Here is a 20,810-nt window from a genome sequence, read left to right as displayed (position 1 = left end):
GTGATCTGACAGTGTCAAACAGTTGTTGCCAATAAATCTCGGAAATGCATCTGACTGCTGACTTTGTGTATCAAGTAAAATACGGCCACACAAATCATCTGATTGATCAAATTAGTTCTCATTGTAAATTATATTCATAGTTTAAAAATCATTATCGGATATCATACTTCTACTTCATTTGATAAATATCTGCACAAGTGTTTTAATTCCCTGTAGGTTCAACGTATTTGAATCATTGAAGATGCATTTCCTCTCAAATAGTTAAGTATTTACGTTGTAAGGAATAGAAGCTTTTTAAATTTTATTTTCTTGCCTCTACGTTAGGGTTCGTAGTCGTAGTCGTTAAAACGCTGAAAGATTTGAGTGCTCTGTAATCATTATGTACGGTCCCTTCAGTTGTACCTGAGAGTTTTCGCCAATTCATTTCCTCGCCTATCAGAATGATAAAATATGCATGTGGGACGCCGGGTCTCAAGGGAGTTCATTTCCGGAAATACTGTCTGGGAGGTGAAAAGTACGGCATGCTCAACCTCGTTTCATGGTGCATTTCACTTTTTCTTTTTGCTATCCACGACGCGGGACAGCCGTAATACAGCTGTTCTCTTTAGAGATACCATATTATAATCTGCAGCTAGACTGATGATCATTGGACAGACAAAGTCGTGATTGATTCATTCACACATATGCAATTTTGTTTCACTGCCTCTATCTCTAATCTCGCTTTCTCGCTCTCTCTCTCCCTCCCTCCCTCTCTCTCTCTCTCTCTCTCCCCCCCCCCCCCTCCTCTTTCTCCTCTCTCCCACTCTCTCTCACACACACACGCAGTGAACTGGAAATCCTCAGATTTATGTGTGAACAGAGATTAACTGACTTTTCCGGATTCCTGCTTTGTAATGAAAGCACAGTTTCACTCAAAATTCCAGATTGCATCATTTATTCCAATAACTGTTTTATTTCTTATCCCAATCCGAAATAAAATACTTTTAGCCACTGGGGACACTTGCAATTTGGAATCAAGCAATGCGAAATCAGATTTCAGGAAAAAGGTGGGAACGCAAGATTTGTTCACGGACGAGAAACATCTCGCTGATAGTTTATGTTGATTAAAATGGGATTTGAAATAAATTGAATGCTTAGGGAACAAAAATATTCTACAAAAACAAGCATTCTACAGAAATTCAGGGAGAGTAAAAAAAGTTAATTTGGCTTTCATCTTTTGTTCTTTTGAATACTTGGGACATTTCTAAATATCCTACTGGTTCATCTTAAATATTGAATTGAGAAGTTCGGCTAATGTACAAATAATAAATAGATTGAATTCTGCTCCTATGTTTTATAATCTCATGGGTTTATAGATTGAAAAAAAGAGTCAACTTCAAAACCTGCGGTCGTAATTGTAGAAAATATTTTAGAAGTATTTATTTACATTAGAATGTGAAACTCTATTATTCATAGATGTTTGTCTCTAACTAAAATACCAGATGGCATTCACTAAAACTAATTGAAAAACGAAGCATCTATCCAATGAAAAAACAAGAAACAATGACGTTACATTCCAACAATAACTCAAGTCCCACTTAAAGTCTCCTCCAATTACTTGATTGAAAGTTATCACTGAAACCCTAACTATCGCCAGTTCTTCTGGTTTATTATTAGATGTATCAATGTGTATCGTAAACGGCAGGAAAACACGAAATAGCATTGTTTTAAAATAGAGTTTGTATGTATATACAAAGAGCAATAATGCTGGAATCTTTTTTTAAGTATCCAGTAGATCTTGGAAATCCATAGCAGGAGTCTCGGGACCTGAAGCAAAAATACAGATGAATGTTTAGAATGCGGTCCTTGATCAGAACGCAGCATTAAATTGTCACAATATTTTAACGTTGGTTATAACTTATGCAATGAGTTCGAATCTGTTTTTATTTATTAAATGTCCTCCCACATTTTCCATTCTATGCCAGTATCGTTTTGTTTTTTTAAAAAAAATGCGTCGGAAACGTACTCACGTGTGGAATATAAATGATAATGATATTCGTCCAAGACTTTGCAAAACCGCGGTTTTGCGTATCTGATGTGGTAAAGGCTGATCAAACTACGGGCGGCAAGTTCCAGTTTTGATTTATGTTGTGCCTTAAAGTTAGAAAGGAATTCTGAGATCAATCAAGCATTAACTAGTCCAAAGAGCAGGCACATTGCAATACCTCAAGAAAACTTTCTCATAAACATTGAATTTAATATCGTGAGGTTGATGCTGTTTCCTTAAAACAACTGCAGTTTAAAGAAGATATATTCTTTCTGACCCGCACTTATTTACTCCAGTGTTATCAGATGAGCAGGTTTGTTGATAGTATTAAACAGAAGACAATCTGGAAATAATCTGATGATGCTGGAAATCCAGAGCAACATACACAAAATGCTGGAGGAACTCAGCAGGTCAGGCAGCATCTATGGAAATGAAAATACTAGTCGGCGTTTTGGGCCGAGGTTGTCTATCAGAACTGAGATCCGGATTGGATAAAGAGTCTGGTCCGAAACATCGACGATTTATTCACTTCCATAGATGCTGCCTGACCTGCTGAGTTCCTCCAGCATTTTGTGTGTGTTGCTGATAGTCATCCGATTTTACCTTTATCGATTTGCACAAATATTTCATGGACAGGTCAGCGTGTAGTTTATGACATCGCAATGTTCTCTAAGTTAGCCGACATAACCAGAATCTCTCGTTCCCTGCAGCATTAGTTTGTTGAAAGGGATCAACTTATTTCACAGTGATTATATTGTGAAGGTTTCATTTCAATTCTTATGCTAATTATGCGAACTCCTCCTCTCGAAACTGCACACCTAGGGCTCAGCTGTACTCACCAGAACTAATAAATATTTTTGGACTAGATTAAAGGATTTAAATGGTTCCATTTCGGCTTGTTATACGTCTCAAATGCAATACAGGATTAAAATGAAACTTACCTAGAATAGATCAGTTTCCTAAAATTTATTAGAATTATTACTGCATTTTTAGCTAACCTAAATAAATGCTGCAATTTTAATCCATCCTCTCTAGTAAAGTAAGTATATCTGACTTGATATTTCAATTATCTGCGAGTAAAATTCTACAACAGGAATTATATTGATAAAGAAGATAACTCGTATAAATTCTTGTTTTTGATAAATGCTGGTAGAGCAGAAAAGGATTCCTTCTACCACCAATTCGTTTTAAAGTGATGTAGGCCAGTATATTTAATTTTGGTTTAATCTAGGGTTTAGTGCATTAGACTACAGAGTTATTAAACATATCACTAAAGACTATCAATTGTAGCTAGAGAAAATATATCTGGAAAGTTTGCTGTGTTCGTATGAGATGCTTTATGCCGCTCCTTCGTTTGAAAATCAAGAACCTGTTTGAGTTGGAGTGACTGGTTTTGGGTGTAATAAATATTAACATGTGCGCCCCTTGTTTCTAATACCGGTATTGCAAAGGTTCTGCTCCACCCGGAAAGCCCTAGTTATCAATATCATAAGACATCATTCGAAGGAGTTTGAGAGAACAGATCAGCGATAATCTAACTAAATGGCAGAGGAGGCTCTTGATGGCTTGCTCTTGCTTCTATTTGTTACATCCTTTTAAAGGTCAGATTTTTAAAAAATTACCCTTTAAATGAAAGGTATTGTCCATCTATGAAGGCTATTGCGAAAAATAACCTGGATTTCCAAGGTCTGCAGAATCTCTTGTGTTCATTATTAATAAGGCACTTCAGATTTATTTTTCATTATTAAGTGCTTCTGCACTTACAGAGATCAAATGTTATTTAAATAAGCAACAACTACTTCGGTATTTTTTTATTTCTCCCATATAAACTTTGTATACAAAAAGAAAGGCAATGCAGACACAAATGTAAACTTGTCCTGCTCCTACATTTAGAGCTGAACTATGCACCTTCATGTCATAACTGCCACTTTCAATGAGTATTACATTATTTCAGATTTTGAAGTTTACTGATAAAATTTAAGTGCTATTAAATACGTCACAAAGACAAGCGCTTAGCATCTATCACGAGCTCTGGATGTACTGCAGTTCAGGAAGTATAATGTACTTACCGTAATTGATTAATTATACTGCTTATAATAAATATTGTTTGGTTAAGATTATGGCAATATGGCTTGTAAAATGTAATGATATTTAAGTAAAACTCAAAAATGAAAAGATAAAAATTCTGACATTTGTGAGAAAGTATGACAAACTCCAAGTGCTAAGTGGAGAGGATTAACTTTTGCAAGGATTTTCCAAGCATTTATTTAAAGCAGATTTGTTATTTTAACAGTAAACAAATAAACGGTGAGAAAGAAAGACAGGATTTAGTAGGATTTCTGTTTATTGCAAATTTTCGAGCTTGATGTCCTTTTTGCATACATATACTCTAAATTCGGCAAAGGAAGGATTGGGGAAATAAATATCTTTCCTTCTAATTATATAATAAACGGTTCTAAGAAATTGTAACTGGCTGTTTTCATATATACCTTCTTTTTAATGTAAACTTAATTTAGTTTATTATATTTTGAGCTCATGATGGCTGCCTGAAAACTTAACAAATTGTAAAATAAATAGATTTTAAAATGAAGGGTTCTAAAACAAATAGCTCTAAACATCGCACAATCAGGATTTCTTTATGCATTTTCAGCACAAAGATGAAAATACTCGAAGTATATTTCTTAGCAATTTTTACTTCGTGGTTTTGTTTGTATCGTAAGAAAATCAGAATATACCTAGGCTGCTTGACATGTGTTACACTTCTGTATATTCTGTTTGTTACAGAAGAGCAATTGTAACTCCAAGGTTGTACCGATAATAGACACAGAATTCCAAAGCTCTATATTAGCGAGAGACGCATTATTTTCACAGCAACATTTTACGTCTCTTTATGCAGCAATGAACCAATGGGGGGAATAATTGGCAGTGCAGTACTTTGTCACGTATGACAAGTTACAAGGAAGGGCGGTTAGTTGTTTTCTCTCTCAGGCAACAACGCAATATTTATATGAAGACAGCTACTCTTTCTACTGCTTGTGTCGTGATCGACACCGGAGTTGATTTTATTGTGATTTTAATTTCATTAATTGATCTTGTTAATTTCATTAATTGATCACTATTGAAATAACCAAAATAACGTCTTATTTCAGCTATTAGTTACTTTAACGCGTTTTATATTATTTTTACTTAAGAACTGTAGTCAACTGTTTTATATCGGAGACTTCGCAAAAACAGAATATAATCCAGTCTTACCGGTGATTGTACAGACCATTAGAAACGGATCATTAATTATTTTTTTAATTACTCAGAATAACATTGCGGAAGATGATATCTCTGGTAACAAAAGAGTCGTCCCTGGGTGGGCTCGAACCACCAACCTTTCGGTTAACAGCCGAACGCGCTAACCGATTGCGCCACAGAGACACGCTGTGCTATCGTTAGAAGGAAACTATATAACATAATATGTAGAAATGCAATACCACTTCAGTTTTCTTTTCTTGATCTTCCAGAAACATTCCTCCTACAATGATTTATGTACGTTTGAAAAGGGCCGGCTTCTTCTACAATGTCATCGGACTACCGATACAGAAGTCTGAATCTCCAGCGTGTCTGCAGTTAATTACATTTGGGCAAGGGGTAGCTTTGCTGGCAGGGTCACGGGAACGGGAGGGGAAAGTGTGTGTGTTGAGGAGGGGTGTTGTTCAATTGCATATCGGAAATACAAGTTTGCTTTTCGGAGTGACGCTAATCGGAAACATCGGCCTCCATTCGGGTTGATTTGAATTGCTGGGTGCCGTAGGTGATACAGCGGCACCTGCTGACCGAGTGGGTCCCAGGGCGGATTCAGCCGCCACGCGTTGATCTCGTCGGCAGCGCCTCGTACGGCCGCGCTACCCCGTCACGCTGGAGCTGGGCCAAAGCTCCAGCACCATCGATCACTGGTATCCTCCGACAGATTCCTTCGGGAATTCTCATATCACCATTGATTCATCAGTTTTACTCCGTGCAAAAAAAAGACAATCGCTTTTAATTATTTAGAATCGAAGACGGCACGGATGGCAAATTGACAATTAACACTGTAAATAATGCGTTCGGGCTGGAAAATCACGGAGTGATTGTGCACCGTTAGACTCACAATCAATCGCTCTTCTCACCAGGATTTTTGAAGACGTCGAAATTAACCAATTTAAACAACACGCTTAACCAGTCTATTTGACAGTTTATTAAGGGCCGCTTTGAAATAAAATCACATTCGCTGGTATTAATATAGAACAATTTTTGTGTTTGGCGAATCAAAGGTTAAAAAGGAGACTCGGATTAATCAGTAAAATATTTTAAACGAGATTACCGAAATTAGAAAAGTTCCGAGATGGCTTTACTCCGCACTTCTCTTTTGCATTGTATTGATTAATCAGCACAGTCGTGAATATAGTTTTCCATATAAACGGACGCTTCCGTTCTTTCACAGCATCAAATATTTTTTTCAAAGCAATAGAAATTTAAATAACTTTAATTGTGTGTGTGTTCTCACAGACAAATAGGGAGTTTTGAATCAGAAAGAAGCTAAGGACAGATGTTAAACCTGCTAACAAAATACAGACTTCACACCGAAAATCAGTATAACAGGGATAACACAAAATGCTGGAGTAACTCAGCAGGTCAGGCAGCATCTCAGTGAATAAACAGTCGAGACTATTTATTCGTTTCCATTGATGGTGCCTGACCTACTGAGTTCCTCCGGCATTTTCTTTTGTGTGCTGTTGTGCTCTGGATTTCAAGCATCTGCAGAATCTTATGTTTATGATAAGAAAGGTCTCGGCCCAAAACAGTCGGCGTTTATTTCCCTCTGCAGATGTGTGATTTACTGAGTTCCTCCAGCATTTTGTGTGTGCTGCTCAGTAGGACAGAGGCTGAGATCGGAAAACGATATTCAAAATAACCATCGACAGCACCAGCACCTGAAAATTCAAGAGCCAGGACTGTCACTTGGTAGGTTGAAATGCGCGTTTTGTTGCTGGTGCGGGAGGCGGTAGAGGTTTAAAGTGTTCACCAGTTGTGCTTATAAACTAAACCATCAAATTCTAATCAACTGTCCATCAATAAAAAGTGACAGATCTTGTGAGTCTACCTTAAACCTATAATTTGTATGGGAACATTATTATTCTGCGGTGACGACTCATGCAACAGGGACGCTCTGTATTGATCACTCGGATTATTTGTGACAAAGGAAAATAAATACAATCACCCCCGCCCTTTTCAAAAATAATCTTATCAAGGTCTTATCAATAATATATCATTCATGTATTATTGACTCAAGTTTCAACACTTTGAAGCGTTTTTTTTTTGGATTCAATATACACCAAGGTATCTGCAATACATTTAATTTTGTCTTTATCGCCCTTGCTCTGATGTCTTATAGTCTACAGACCAGATGGCAAATCAACAACACAATACAATTTTCTGGACCTCATAATCATGGTAGGCAGGATAATTCAATATAGAATAATCATCGAATGCTGCATGATTGAGTGCATTACGTATATTCGAAAGCAACATGACAAATGAAAAATTAAATTTAGTAGTATATGAGCAAAGGTAGCACCTAGGTACCTGCAGTTTTTCATCTATTTTGAAATATATAGCAGCTCTGCAAAAGCAATGCTGGCTGACTGGAACAAAAACTGATTAAAAGATGTTTAAAAGTTGGCAGAATTGTGTCTCATTCTGGGAAAAATAAGCTTATCATCTTATGTATATGATTAAATGAATAAATCAAGCATTTTAGAATAAAGGCCTTGTATGTTGAAAATATCAAAACACTACATCACAACAGCTATGTTGAGAAAGCCATATGAAGACACGTTTCCTCTGTAACATATAAATAAATACGAAGATACATTTCCTCTGTAACATATTTAGTCTTTCTCTCCTGTTTATACAATTATTATTTCTTCTAAAAGCACAGTAGTTTTTAGACATGGCTGAGTATCTGGGAATCAATGCAAATCAGTTGAATTGCAGCTGGCCTGCTTTCATACTGCAAAGAACTCCTTTGAATTAACCACATGTGGCTGATACAAACTTCTCATATGTCAATGTTGAGGGGCAATGCTTACAAAATATATAAAGGCTATAAGTGTATTAAGCATTTCTTTCTTGTAATATATTTGAGTAAACAAAAAATAATACACTTGTAGTTTAGTAATGGTAGAGATAGACACATGTAATATTTCAAATGTACATAAAGAAACTAATGACATTGATTAAATGCATTCATTAGCAATTCCATTTATATAAATAATACTCAAAGGAAACCAAGTTTAGTGTTTTGCAGTCAACTTGGCAATTTAAAGACAGTTTCTAATTTGATGTTTTGCCTACATTTGACTAATGAAAACAGAGTTTTAAAACATATTGTAACATAAAAAGATTAATCTATGAAAGAAGAGTTTAAACTAAAAATGTTTCTGCAAAAGTACAGCATAATGTTAACTAAATAAAGAGATAAAAGGGAATATTGTATAATGAATTCTCATTAATCTTAAGTCTATTTTTAAATCTCTCGATGTTGAAAATGAAACTCATTTGAGTCAGCTTTCTTTTGTATAGTCTCTCCAAGGACTTTAATCTAGTGAGATTTTACTGTGTCCTGTACAATTAAAATAATATTTTCAAACCTACGGGCACATTATCTTTATGAAATAGTTTAGCAATTACTTGCAAAACGAGCATTTTTGAAAGATGCATTCAATTTTATTGTTTATCATATTTTAGGTGTATATCTGATGTATTTTACTTACATTGGTTCAGTAATCTACTATCAGGCCGATCAGAACTTCACACTTGTTAGAATTTGAAAGGCTGAGTAAAATCTGCTATTAATACTAAGAATTATCATAGCATTTAAATTTCAGAAGGTACATAACTCAGAAGGTATAAGCATTCTTGGGCTTTTCAGAACATTATATGAAATTTCAAGTTTTCTTCCAAAAATACAAAATATATTCAATATAGTTTGTAGTCAGTCTTGGTTATTGAATGATAAATTGTAAAATATGTAATGTATTACTTCAATTATTTATAATCTTACTATTACATTCGTACAACCATAATTTATAACAACTTGCAAATCAGTCATAAAAGCTGGAAAATTTAAAAAGTACATTGATCTAGTACATCTTGAAGGAAGCAATTAATTCAAATATTTAAAAAATTGAACTGTTTCATCTTTATTTGTATTTTTACACCATGTTTTCCTTTTTAACAAAGTCCTTTTTTACATTAACAACAAAACTTCTTGTAACATCAAGCCAAGTTGCATATTAGGCCTCTTTTAGGATGGAATGTGAACAAATTATGTTGTATGTTCTTATAAAATAAGAGAGAAAAGAAGTTTCAAATCCAGGCCAGAATAGGCTTTATTCACTAAATAAATTAATAACAAAATATATGATATTATAAACATTTTTACAAGAGAAAATTCAATTTTGTGTCATATTCAAATAACATCTGATATATTTGATACTTCAACTGTGAATCAAATAATTACGTAATCAAATTAACTTATCAAAAATAAGCTGTTTCAAATTCATACCATCAACTCCCATGATAAAGCAAATAAAATGTGTGGATGTAAGTCGACATTGTCTAATGTTTATCTCTGTTTAGGAATAAATTTTGATCGATAACAATTTATACAACAGCAATTACTTATTATGACTTTGCAACACTATTAACTTGACCATTGTCTTATAGATAATGCTAAGGTGGTTACTTGACATGTTAAAGGATACATGGTTCAATTAAAGTTTCCTTTTACAGCCTATAGATGCTGAAGAATCAAACTATCTGTCCCAGCTGCATTAGAATGTTTGAATTACACTATCTTCCTGCCATGAGTCTTTAGTAAACATCTATTGAATTTGTTTTCATTGTTAAATGCTTTTTATGGTGGATTTTTGCTGCAGAAAGGAACAGTGTGTGAGCTATTTAGTTTTCTTCAGAACATTTTAAAATTCTGCCATGGTTGATCCTAAGCTCAGGTGCAAAAGGAGGAGGGTTGGGCATGTGGCTGGTAACCCCATCCCAGAAAAACCCAGAGCCGCAGAAATGGCAAAAGAAGCTCCTAAGATGTCATCACTGGGACAGGAAAGATCTTCAGCTCAAAGACATATGAAGTCATGTGCTGAAAGCGGAAGCCACGGGACCAATGAACCTTTGGCCCAGGATTGAGGACACTGGTGATCTGCTGTCGGCAGCCTATGGCCCAGAAGGGCTGAAGAACAAGGAGAAGTAGAACATATTAAGGAAAAGCATATCACCTGCTTCTATACAGGTAAAATTTGGATTATACAAGATCACTTCAGCAGCATTTTGAAGATTCTAAGTTACCATATTTAAGTTACTTGGCAACATTCAGCAGGAAGGAATTTCATTTGGCAGAGAGATAATTCTTCACTCAGCATGTAAATTGAGTATATATTTTTTCCTTAATGTAGTAAAAAAGTCTAAGTTAAATTTGATCTAACATAACTAAGATTTAATATACACTGTTAAGTAAATTTTGTGAAATAGTTAAAAGATCACAAGATTCTTGTTGTCCCTTTAAAGGGTTCATAAAATGCATTTATCATCCTTTCCCACTTGGCTTACCTGACCTTTGATAAATAGATCATTTGCAAAATATACCTAATCACATTTTTCTGAATTAACTATATATATATGTGTAATAGATATGGAACAAAAAAGGCTGTTTTATTCAAAACTAGAGCAAAATTCTAAAAGCAAGGTGAAAATTTCATAAATGACTGACAAACAGCAAATATCCCAGAACATCTTCCAATTTACATCATCAAGTCAATTGTATATGTCAGTCTCTGGCCACTTTATAAAAAACATATTATTTCTGTCACAGAAACTTCTGTGTTTTCAGGAACTTGACTGATAGTACACATCTTAAAGTGCGTACTGTATTTATCTGGTTTTCTTTGCATCAATATTTTCCTATTTAGACATTTAGATGAGAAGTTGTTAATTCAGTTCACATATGTTTTCAATGTCAGAACTAAAATTAATAAAACCTTTACAATGCAGAAAAGTTATTCCAGGATTTGATGTTTGAAAATAATGAACTGGGTTAGAGAATAATATGTTTATGTTTTGAAGAAATTAATATCAACAAATTGGAAATTACGGCATCAATTTTCACAATCTCTTAATATCAGTTTAATATCAAAGTATTATTCTCCTCATATTATAAGCCATGGGTCCCTGCTGTTTTTATCTCTGAAATATCTCTGACAATTTAAGACATTTATGAAAACAGTGTAAATATAATGGCACATGAATATAAGATATTGCAAAATGTTAGGGAAACTGGATCAAATGTTTAGCAGAAAACTTATCCAAAGTGTCCATACTATTAGCTGCAGATGACGTAATTGTGATCACATTGCCATCAGTGTGACAACATTTGTACAGATTTTCACTGTATTTCCTAAATTACAATATTAATCATATTTCAGATGACTGCAGTGATCCTTGGGAAGTCCTGAAGTGGAAAAATTATAGAAATCTGTGAATAGCATTATTGATTTATACATGCCCATAAACGCTCCAATTGAACAAACACTCTTTGAAGGTAATTTGGCCAACATTTTAAAGAAGTATTTATCTGTTCTACACAATTCCAATAGATTCAAGCAAGAGTCTTTGGGTCCAAAGTATACTTTTCCTGACGAGTAATTTGAACTTGGAAAACTTTGATCAGGGTCCAAATAATAATTGACAGCCAAAAATTAGTTCTGATAGTTCAGAAGAACAGTCTACTGGGAAGGCTTTGAATGGGTTGACAATTTGATACAATGACTTCTATTGATCAAATCAAAAGATAGTACTGTGTATTCTGGTCTTTGAGAAGTATTTCTGTTTATAAAGCTAAGGGTTTTTACATTTTAAAGGTATAATTGTTTTTTAATTGCAATTTATTTAAAGGTAATTTACTTGCTGATCGCTATTTTCTGGTAATTCTTAATGGTGCTGTTACCCTGCCACTAGTTATTTGAATTCTGTACCTGGTTAAGGTGATGTGAAATTCTGGTAGAGAAATGCCGAAATCAATTACAGTTGTAGAAATATTATATCCACTAATAAGGACATGGTTACAGGATAGTTAGAAAATTAAAATGTGATTAGAAGATTTTGGACTGATTTATGCAAGAAAATCTGTGTTTAACAAACCTATTAGAATACTCAGAAGATATAACTAATAAAAATGATAAGGAAAGCCAATGAATGTAGTTTTTTGTGATTTTAAAAACTTATTTGATAAAGTTTCACATGAGAATTGTTAATCTATTACATTAGTATTTATGTGATTGGGTATAATATTTTAGCTGGTTAATGAATAGAAAAATAGGTTGCTTTCAGATTGATTAAGGGTAGAAAATGGATGAACAATTAGGCCTCAACTATCCATGCAATTGAAGTACATGTCAATAACTTGGATAAAGTGGCTAAAACTAAAACATCCAAGTTTTCTGATAATACAAAATTTGTGGGATGTGAGGCAATACGATAAATTTATATTAAGCAAGGTATCAATAACAGAATCTTGCAAAATGGGATAATTGATAAGACAAACAGAAACATACACTCAGTGGCCACTATATTAGGTACACCTGTACACCTGCTGATTAATGCAAATATCTAATCGACCAATCATGTGGCAACAACTCAATACATAAAAGCATGTAGATGTGATCAATAGGTTGAGTTGCTGTTCAGACCAAAAACTTAGAAATGTGATCAAAGTGACTTTGACCATGGAAAGATTGCTGGTGCCCAATGGGTTGGTTTATACATCTAAGAAACTGCTGATCTCCTGGGAATTTCACACACCCCAGTCTCTAGTGTTTACAGAGAATGGTGCAAAAAAAAAACAAATATCAAAACAAAAACCCAGTGAGCAGCAACTCTGTCGGCAAAACTGCCTTGTTTATGGGAGAAGTTAGAGGAAAATGGCCAGACTAGTTCAAGCTGACGAGAAGGCCATATTAATTCAAATGCACATGTATAACAACAGTAGTGTGCAGAAAATCATCTCTGAACAAACAACCTATTCAATATTTAAGTGGATGGGCTACACCAGCAGAAGACCATAAACATACAGAAATGCACTCAATGGCTAGTTCATTAGGTACCTCCATACCTAATAAAGTGGCCAGTGAACGTATTTTTTTAAAAGACAAGTTACATTGGAAAATGTTTGAAGAGGGGCCTCAATGGCCTTGAACATGAATATTGAAGCATTAAAATTTAGTTTCAGTAAGCAATGGATGTGGATGGAGTGAGAAACTGAATCAGCATTTCAGGTTAATATCCTTACATCAGATTTGGTTACCATACTTAAAGAGGGAGCATAATAATGATGAGGATATTCATCAGTGAGTAGACTTTATCTATATTCCCTGCCATATAAAATTATGAACAGTGATCTAATTAAAAACATATAGATTTTAAGGAGTTTGACATGGTGTTTGTTATAAGGATATTGTCTATAGCTAGAACTTGGGCCTACAACTTTGGAATAAAAGATCACCATTTCAAACCAAGATGCAAATAACATTTTCACTGAAATGGCTGTTAATCTTTGAAATTTTCTGATGCTAGAGGGCTGTGGCCTGTTCAGTGTTTGTATTCAACAAGAGTAGTAACTATTTGAATATTAAAAGAACCAAGGAACATAACACATTGCGAAACACAGTTTTGATTTCACTGAACTAAAGATGGCTATAAGGACCAAACAGCCTTTTATTTTATTTCTTGTTCTTTTGAAATCAGCTGTGTGAGGTGATATTCTCTCCACCAGCTCATGCATAATTCTATTTACCAATTTCCTTTTCTTTTTACTTGTGCCTTATTTTTCTTTCCAAAATATACTTTTTTATGATACAGTTCCTTAAACTTGGTAACTTTTCTCACACTTTAGCCAAGTAACAATAAATATGACTGTTGGTTGGCAATTACCTGTGTCCAGCTTAGGGAAACTACTGTTTCCCAATTCATCAAAATCAATTCCATAAGTGCAGGCTAGTGATCAAAATTGGGAATCTTTATAAGTTGTTATTTCTTAACTGGTTGTGGGAAAGTTGCCGTTAGCTGGAAAGAATGTATCTTTGTAGAAAAGATTTATGGATGTTGTCAGGACTAAAAGTATGGGGTTAAAGGGAGTGTTTGGCAGGCTAGAACCTTATTCCATGGAGTATAGGAGGCTAAGAGGTGAGACCATAGGAGACTGAGAAGTGATCTTACAGAGGAATAAAATCATGAGGGGCATGGATTGGGTGAATATATATAGATATTTTCCCCCAGCGCTGGGAAAACAAGAAAAACAAGAACTACAGGACTTAAGTTTAACGTGAGTGGGGTAAGATTTTATAGAAACTTCTGGAGCAACTTTTTCAACACAGAGTGCTGTACTTATGTAAAACAAGCTGCCAAAGAAAGGGATGGGGCAAGAATAATAACAACATTTAAAAGACACTTGGACAATATAGGAAAGGATTAGAGATGTTGAGACCATGAAACTTAAAGATGCTCACCTTTACATTTACATTTTAAGACTAGAATGAATAGCAGCTGAAATGCCAGTGAAGTTTTTCTTTTTGTAGTCAATTTGTTTTATGATGGGACTTGCCTTGTGTCTTTAACTCTCTGCCATCCTGTGCATAGGAATGCTGGACTCCGCAGAAACAAGTGGAGGAGAACATCCAGATGCACTGCTTTCAGCTTGAAGTCAGGGAGGAATGACCCGTGAATGGTATATTGAAATTTTTGAATGGAGTGGACAATGCTTTGGAAAAGCCAAAAGCAAATGCAAGGTATTTTTCTTGAAGACACAAGAGATTGCAGATACTGGAATCTGGATTAAAAAAAAGTCTGCTAGGAGATCTCAATGGATTGAATGCATTGCAGGAGGGGGACGGGGGATGGGGGATTGCTTGCTTTTCAGATCAACACCCTGCATCAGGACAGAGAGTGGAGAGAAAAGATGTACATATCTAGAAGAACAATATTTTACTATAAAGTATTTACTTGTAAGTGCAATGCAATGATTTTAATTTGTTCATTTTAAAGTTTGAATAGTTCTTCAAAATTTCAAAATGTCTGTCACTAAATCTGTACCTGAATGAGAGAATATCTCATCCATCTCTCACCTTCCAGAAAAATTGAGTCTGGGAGGGTAGAATCCAGAGGCAGCAAAATGTTCAGCCTGGTTGAATTTCTCCCTCCCAAGCTCTGAGGTTTTGAGGCAAACTATAGCTCCCCGTATGCTATTCCTATGGTGACTTGAATGAGACAATTTATAATCTACCTCTTCAAAATAAAATATTTTGGTAGCCCCCTTTATTTAGGAATTTATGACATGCTCCATTTTTAGATGGGGTGAACATCAAATTGATACTTTGCTTTTGCTTTCATGCTCTTAATAAACAGGTACTGTTAAACTCATGTAATGTCCCAACATTATGAAAGCACATAAAATTTAACTCCTTGCATTTTAATTTTCATTAAAGGTTTATAGATCTTGTGAATTACTATGTAATGATGGAATGGTTGCACAGTAGACTTTCTAATTATTAGGTTAGTTTGAATTTAAATTTGTTTCAGTACTACTGATTTATATTCAATTCTGCATTGGATAATATTGTTTAGTTTTTTTTATTCTTGGTGAATTTTTCTGTTTAATACTTTCTGAGTAAAGTCCTTACCATGTTTTGGGTCCAAGTACACTTCTTACAGGATGGAAGTCCTTATTTTGGCATCCATCATGTAATTTTAAGCTAAAAAAAATTGTAATGAAATGGCAATACTGTGCATAATTAAAGTTAACATTTCAAACATCTATTAATAAAACTAAGTTCTTAAGTATGCATGAAAATTTCATTCCTAATTACATGCTATCAATGAGTGAAGCCCCGCATGCATTGTACACATGCAAAGATTTCTAGTTTATTTAGTTAGTATCTACTTAGTATAAGAAAAAAAGAATAAGAGTAGGAGTAGGCCCCACAGTCCTTTGAGCCTACTGTATGTACTCAATCTTAATTTTCCTTGATTCCCCTAGAGTACAAAAATCAGTCTCAGCATTGAATTTAATCAATGGCCAAGAGACCCAGTCCTCTGGAATAAATAGTTCTGAAGCTTCATGATACCTCAAGTGAAGATGTTTCTCCGATTCAGTCTGAAATAGCCCATTATTTGGTCTGAAATACTGTTCTAGGTTCATCAGACAAAGATAGCAACCTTTCAACATCTATTTTGTCAAATCTTCTCATAATTTATATCTGTAATCTCTATCATTCTAACCTCTTATATTCTAAGTTCAGAAGATTGAAGTTTCACCTGAATCAATCTCTTCTAATAGGATGTTCCCCCCATTATGGGAATTTTCTGAACCCATGTTGTATCACCTCAAGCCAATGAGCCAACCTTACATAATTACATGAAGAATTGCTCCAGGAAACCACCTTGAATACTTTCCAAGAATGGCCCCAAAACCTATTTTTGCCAATTTGATTTGTTTTATTTATATAAATATTAAAACTCCTCAAGTTATTAGAGCATTAGAAATAAGAGTGGCCTTTAATGCAACTTCTTATTCTTATTTAATTCTTTGCCCAAGAGTAAAGCTGATAACAGAGGTCCTAAAAACTAATCCCACAGGTAGATTCTGTTGCCTAATCTCCTGAGTCAAGGTTGTTCCTCTCTGTTGACATTTTTATTATCAAGAGCAAACATAGATCCACATTTGTCATTTCATTTGAACTTTTGAAACCTAAAGTACCTAGGGATAATTAGATCTCATGTACAACAGTAGATATGAACTCGCTTATCTACTGACTAGTCCATTCAGTTTGCATGAGATTGCATTGTTTTGTGTGACTTCAGAAATGCCTGTGTGCTATTCTGTTTTATTTGACTATAGTGCTAACACCTATTGCAGTGAAACTTTTCCTCTATATTCTATGACTTGAAAAGGTACATCGCCAATCGGATATTTTAACCATGTAACCATATAACAAATACAGCATAGAAAGCCATCTTGGCCCTTCTAGTCCATGCCTTACCCTCACCTAGTCCCACTGACACGCACTCAGCCCATAACCCTCCATTCCTTTCCTGTCCATCTACCTATCCAATTTTACTTTAAATGACAATACCGAACCTGCCTCTACCACTTCTACTGGAAGCTCATTCCTCACAGCTACCACTCTCTGAGTAAAGAAATTCCCCCTCGTGTTACCCTTTAACTATTGCCCCCTAACTCTCAAATCATGTCCTCTTGTTTGAATCTCCCCTACTCTCACTGGAAAAAGCCTATCCACGTCAACTCGATCTAACCCCCTCATTATTTTAAATACCTCTATCAAGTCCCCCCTCAACCTTCTATGCTCCAAAGAATAAAGACCTAACTTGTTCAACCTTTCTCTATAACTTAGGTGCTGAAACCCAGGTAACATTCTAGTAAATCTTCTCTGTACTCTCTCTATTTTGTTGATATCTTTCCTATAATTCAGTGACCAGAACTGTACACAATACTCCAAATTTGGCCTTACCAATGCCTTGTACAATTTTAACATTACATCCCAACTCCTATACTCAATGCTCTGATCTTTTAAGGCCAGCATACCAAAAGCTTTCTTCACCATCCTATCCACATGAGATTCCACCTTCAGGGAACTATGCACCATTATTCCTAGATCACTCTGTTCTACTGCATTCTTCAATGCCCTACCATTTACCATGTATGTCCTATTTTGATTATTCCTACCAAAATGTAGCACCTCACACTTATCAGCATTAAACTCCATCTGCCATCATTTAGCCCACTCTTATAACTGGCCTAAATCTCTCTGCAGGCTTTAAAAACCAACTATAAACAATATTGACAGTGAACCCTCACATCAGATCCTTAAAATTAATGACGATCTCCCCACATCTAGTTCAGAGAATTGGCACAGCACAGAAGGAGCCCTGATCTGGCTCTCTCCCAGTGCGATTCCCTAGTTCCAGCTACTGGCCCTTTCTCTGTAGAAATGCAAATGTTTCTCCCCTGTATATTTATATATTTCCCTCTTGAAAGCTGCAGTGGGACATCCCTCTGCCACATCTCTGGATATAAATTCCAGATTTCAGCCATTTGCTGTTTATAAATGACTTTCCTCGTGTTTCTTAATTCTCTTCCTCTTTACCTGTGACCTCTAGTCCTCAACCTCTCTGCCAACAGGATCAGCCTCACAATATCCATTCTAACTTCAGCTTTTATTTTCTCAGAAAATAAAAAGCAGTCCCAGTCCCCCTAGTCTAATCTATCCCTCATCCCAGGAGGCATTCTTGTAAATCTTTTCTGGATCCTCAACAATATCCTTCCTATCAGACCAGAAAAGACATAACTATCTTGAGACCAGGTCAATGGCCCAACAAAACATCTCTGCTTTTATACTTTAGGCCTCCATTGATATAACCCAGAACTGTGAGTGTATTTTAATTGTTTTCTCAGCTTACCCTTCCACTTAAAATTATTTGTGCAAACATACCTGTAGATCCTTCTAATCCTGTATCCCTTTATTCTGTTTCCTTTATTCTGTATTAGGCCTTTTCATTCCTCTGCACAAGGTATCTTCTGCCATGTGTTGGACCATCCTACTGACCTGTTTATATCCTGTTGCAATCTATCACTATCCTATTCACAGTTCACAGTGCTGACAAATCTTCTGTCATCTGCAGTTTTGGAAACTGCAGCTTGCACACCTAAGCTTAGGTCATTAACGTAGACCAAAAAAAAAATTAATCCTGCAGTCCACAACTATACTCCTTCTTGAGTCCAAAAAATAACCATTCACTGAGGACGCCTGTTGTCATATGCTTGCTATCGATGTCACTTCCGTGCCACGTCCTTCAACTTTGCTAATGAGCCAGTTATCCAGCACCTTGTTGAAAGCCTTTTATAATCCGGAGTACGCCACGTCAACTGTATTACTCTCATCATCACTATCAATTACCTCATCAAATATTCTATCAAGGTGTTTCAACAAAATTTGTCCTCTATAAATCTAAGTTAACTTGCCTTAATAAATCTGTTTTCTCCAGGTGGCTATTAATTCTGTGTTGGATCAGTGTTACTACAAGCCTTCAGACCAGAAGTTAAACTGACTACACTGTACTTGCCAGGCTTATCCTGACTCCCTTTTTGACACTGGACTAATATATGCTGCTCTCTAGTCTTGGAGTACCACCTGTATCCAAAGAGCATAAAAACATTATGGTCAGTGCCCCACTCGCTTCTCCCGCACTTTGCTCAGAATCCTAGGATAGAGTCATAAAGTCACAGCCCAGAAGCAGGCCCTTTGGCCCATCTAATCCATGCTGAACTATTAGTCCGCCTAGTCCCATCGACCTGCACCCGGACCATAGCCCTTCCTATGCCTCCCTTCACATACTTATCTAAACTTGTAATCAAACCCGCATCCGCCACTTATGCTGGCAGTTCACTCCACACTCTCACCACCCTCCGAGTGAAGAAGCTCCTCATCATGTTCTCCTGTATCCCAGGTGCATCCCAAACAGCAGAGGTAACATACGTACTTCAGATTCAGCCATTTTTAAAATACCTCCACACCAACAATGTTGATATAGTCTGTCAATCCTTCTTTGCTATTACTTTGGAAGCACTCTCTTCCCTAGTGAAACATACAAAATAATCATTTTACACCTTTACGTTGCCCACAGCATCCATGTACAAATTCCCATAATTGTCCTTAATAGGCCTCACTTCCTCATGCACTATCCTTTTAACACTTACTTGCCTAAACAAACACTTCTGGATTCCCACTTACGTTAGCAGAACAGAACCAGTTTTAAACTGGATCAAAAGCACTATAAGGTTATGGAGGAACCATGGCAAACAAATGCTGGTAAACAGGAAAATACAAAGAAAAAGGAAAAAGGAAACACAGGCTAACCTAACATATCAGAATTGGTAAACATGCAAGCATTGAGATGAACTAGAGTCAGAAATGAACATAGTAATAAACAGAAAATGCTGGAGGAACTCAGCAGGCCAGCAGCATCTACGAAAAAAAGTAAATAGTCAGCATTTTGTGCTGTTTACTCATTTCCACAGATGCCGCCTGACCTGCTGAGTTCCTCCAGCATTGTGTGTGAATTACTCTGATTTCAGCTTCTACAGATTTTCCCTTGTTTGTGATTCAAAACTGGACAAAAAGCTGGTTTAAGTCTCTGTGTTCTTATTTTATAAAATTGTCATGGAGAATTGCCAAACTCTTTTAAGCTATAACCATGGGAGATTTTAATTCAACATATGGACTAGAAAAATCAGATAAGCAAAGGTACCCTGAATGAAGAGTTGACAGTGTGGTTTCACTATAGATTCTTACATCAAATTGCAGTAGATTCCTTTATTCTATCGTATTAATCTTTGACTTGTAATCTTGTACAGCTTATATTTGAGGTAACATTTTTTTATTCTTTCTTACTTCTCTTCTAATATTTGTGTATCTGTGCACTTGTAATGCTACTGTGACACTGTAATTTCCTTTGGGATCAATAATATATCTATCTATCTATCAACATATTCTGAAGCCAGACAGAGCAGACTATATAAGAAATGTTATTGCTTCCCCTGTGATTCCCTTGTCCATTCGTCCCTCCTCACCAATCTCCCTCCCAGTATTTATCCCTACAAGCAGCCAAAGTGCTA

General features: G+C 35.6%; 1 long non-coding RNA gene and 1 other non-coding gene across 2 annotated transcripts; both read right to left on the bottom strand.

Moving 5' to 3' along the window:
• Nucleotides 1-872: 872 nt before the first annotated feature.
• Nucleotides 873-5,728, bottom strand: LOC132395003 (uncharacterized). Its single transcript, XR_009512479.1, has 3 exons — nucleotides 5,506-5,728; nucleotides 2,010-2,133; nucleotides 873-1,806 (listed from the first exon to the last, which is right to left on the bottom strand). It is a non-coding gene; the product is annotated as an uncharacterized LOC132395003 (long non-coding RNA).
• On the bottom strand, nucleotides 5,376-5,449 carry trnan-guu (transfer RNA asparagine (anticodon GUU)). The gene has a single exon. It is a non-coding gene; the product is annotated as a tRNA-Asn (tRNA).
• Nucleotides 5,729-20,810: the final 15,082 nt, after the last annotated feature.

Source organism: Hypanus sabinus, chromosome 6 (assembly GCF_030144855.1).
Source record: "Hypanus sabinus isolate sHypSab1 chromosome 6, sHypSab1.hap1, whole genome shotgun sequence".
NCBI lineage: Eukaryota > Metazoa > Chordata > Chondrichthyes > Myliobatiformes > Dasyatidae > Hypanus > Hypanus sabinus.
The sequence above is the reverse complement of the archived record's forward strand: the minus strand, read 5'-3'. Positions and strand labels throughout refer to the sequence as shown.